Source organism: Eriocheir sinensis, chromosome 8 (genome assembly GCF_024679095.1).
Source record: "Eriocheir sinensis breed Jianghai 21 chromosome 8, ASM2467909v1, whole genome shotgun sequence".
Lineage (NCBI taxonomy): Eukaryota > Metazoa > Arthropoda > Malacostraca > Decapoda > Varunidae > Eriocheir > Eriocheir sinensis.
In genome coordinates, this window is record NC_066516.1 from 23,026,535 (window position 1) to 23,029,645 (window position 3,111).

General features: G+C 39.1%; 1 long non-coding RNA gene across 1 annotated transcript in view; it reads left to right on the top strand.

Annotated features, from left to right (window-relative positions):
* The window catches only part of LOC126995709 (uncharacterized), a 3,475-nt gene extending 1,067 nt beyond the window's left edge, over positions 1–2,408 (top strand). Inside the window, exons 1-2 of the long non-coding RNA XR_007750656.1 lie at positions 1–891; positions 981–2,408. The exon at positions 1–891 is cut by the window's left edge and continues 1,067 nt beyond it. This is a non-coding gene — a long non-coding RNA (uncharacterized LOC126995709). The remainder of the gene's footprint in view (positions 892–980) is intronic.
* The last annotated feature ends 703 nt before the right edge of the window (positions 2,409–3,111 follow it).

The following is a 3,111-nucleotide window of genomic DNA, read 5'->3' on the forward strand; positions in this document are numbered from 1 at the left end:
AACTTACGTAAAAATCAACAGAGGTCACTTTGTTTTGAGGATGCAGATATGAATTTAGTGAGTGGGCAAATGTGAAGACTGATTCATTCATTTATTTATTTTTTTACATCAAAGGATACGGCTCAAGGGCAACAAAAAGTGTACAAAAAAAAAAAAGCCCGCTACTCGCCGCTCCCACAAAAGTAAATAGTAAAGAGTAGGTTTAGGGTATCGTAAAACACATGACTGGCAGCAACTAGAGTAAAGATAAGCAAAGGAATAGCTTATGTTGTTAGATAGAAAGTCATGATTATATACGAAGACTGGTTTTGGGTTAGGTTAGGTTTAGATTATCTTGAAAGACGTGTCAGACAGCAACATAGAGAAATTATGAACAAAGAGCACAAATATTTGGACTTTTTATGGTTAGGTTAGGTTTAGGATATCTTCAAACATATGACAGACTAACTTAGAGTAAAATCAAACTGAAAAAGAGCTCAAATGTATAGTATAGAGTATTAATGAACAAAGAGCACACATATATGGACTTTTATGGTTAGGTTAGGTTTAGGATATCTTCAAACATAGACAGACAATAACTTAGAGTAAAAACAAACTAAGAAAAAGCTCAAATGTGTAGTCTGCTTAATGTTTGGGTTAGATTTATGGTATTTTCGAACTCATGATGGGCAACAACTTGGAGTAAGAATCAACAAGTAGCACAAATACAGACTTTTATGGTGTGGGTAAGTTAAGGGTATCTTCAGAGACATGACAGGCAGCAACTGATACCGCATGGGAAACACTCCACTATCCACCACAGAAGCACAGAAAGACCTGGGACTATAGTTATGTTACCAGGCTACCAGTGAAAGCCAAATCCGTGCCAAATACATAGACTTTAATGGTTAGGTTAAGTTAAGGGTATCTTCAAACATGACTTGCAGCAACTGATAGCGAAAATAAACAACGAGCAAAAATTTATGGACTTTTATGGTTAGGTTAAGTTAAGGGTATCTTCAAACACATGACAGGCAGCAGCTGATGGTGAAAATAAACAAAGATCACAAATACATGGACTTTAATGGTTAGGTTAAGTTAAGGGTATCTTGAAACACATGACAGGGAGCAGCTGATAGCGAAAATAAAGAAAGAGCAAAGATACATACACTTTTATGGTTATTCTAAGTTTAGGGTATCTTGAAACGTATGACAGGCAGCAACAAAGAGGAAAAGTAAACTAAGAAAGAGTTGCCAGGAAGGAAAGTCAGAAGGAATGAAAGAAATACTGAAAGAAAGAAAGCTACAAGAAAGGAAAGAAAGAAAAAAAAAGCAACTGTTTGATTAGTTTAAGTAGCGGGCTTTTTTTCATTATTATTTTTTTTACGTCCTTGAAATGTCTCCCCTGCTGTAAAAAAAAAAAAAAAAAAGTCCCATTATTGAGTGTGCATATATGAATTTTCTGAGTATATCACTTTAAAGACTTCTACGGCTAGGTTATGTTTAGTATATTTAATTCAAACACATGATAGGCAGCACCTTGTTGAAGAAAATAAACAAAGAACACAAACATCTAGACTTTTATGGCTAGGTTAAGTTAAGGGTATCTCGAGACTCATGACAGACAGCATTGTGTAGCAAAAATCAACAAAGAACGAGCTCTCTGTGTTAAGTAGTCTCATTATTGGGGTTGCAGATACCAACTTTATGAGAGCGGTGCTGCGGCCGTGTTTATTATTTGCCTTCGCTCTGGGCTCGTTAAGGAAAACAAACACGTGGAATTTAACACAACACAACGCATCGCATACAAACCAGCGGCTGGGCTCCCTCTTACGCAATGGAACAAGTCGGATGGAAACCTCAGACGCAACTTTCACTGGAGTCGCCAAACTTACTAACCTAACCTAAGCCCGCCGCGTCCTCGTCCTCAGCTGTTGTTGGCGGGGACCATAAACAGAAAACGTGTGTGCATAAAAAGATAGGTATAAAAACAAAGAAAGACAAAAGTATGGAGGATAAGAATTATAATACAGGGAAATAGAGAGACGTACAGGAAAGTTCAAAATCTAGGACCGAAAATGGAGACGTATAGATATGAAAACAAAGGAAGACAAAAATATAGAAGATAAGAATTATAATACTGGGAAATGGAGAGGTCAAAGGTCAAAATCTAGGACCGAAAATGGAGACGTGGGTTTGTGGATGAAGAGAGACATATCCTCCAACTTTTCGCCTCTTACAACACTCACATTTGACAAGGATTTCGTTCGAGTTTGGGGCATTTCCAGAGGTACTTTTATGACCCTTTTGATAGTATGACCCTTAAGACACGTTTCGCCTCTTACAACACTCACATTTGACAAGGATTTCGTGTGAGTTTGGGGCATTTCCAGAGGTACTTTCATGACCCTGGTGGTAGTATGACCCTTCTTCGATACCATGGTTGTATTGGGGGAGAGAGAAAAGATGAAGGAAGGAAGGAAGGAAGGAGAGAAAAGATGAAAGATTGAAATGCTGAGAGGAAGGAAAGAAAAAAAAAGCTGAAAAAAGGAAAGAAAAAGTTACCAGGAAGGAAAGTAAGAAAGAAAAGAAAACCTGAAAGAAAAAAAGCTACAAGAAAGGAAAGAAAGAAAGAAAAAAGAAGAAACCCGATCAATCACCTTCGGCCTTTGAAAATAGTTAACTTGAGAGATGGAAGCGTCTGATCATCGTATTATAAAACATTTCGTCACCCAAGAACACATATTTGACAAGGCTTTCGTAGGAGTGGCGGGCATTTCCAGTAGTAGTTTTATGACCCTGGTGGTAGTTTGACCCTTCTCCTGTACCATGAACCTGAAGAAGCACTCATTAGAACCCGATTGACCCACTCTTTGACCTTTAGAAATAGGTGATGTGAGAAGCGAGTCTTATAATACCAGCCTCTCTGAGAATACTGACCCCTGAGCTCCCCGCCGCGCCGTCCGCTCCGCCCGCCCGCCTGTCTCGTTCCTGCCTACATCAGCTTGCCTCTCTGCCGCCCGCGCTGACTGATGAGTGTGTCAAGGCCGCCCCTCCCCCTCCCTCCACACCCACTGACTATCTATCTATTTATCCATTGTTTTTTTCTTTTGCTCTTTCCTTCTTTTTTTT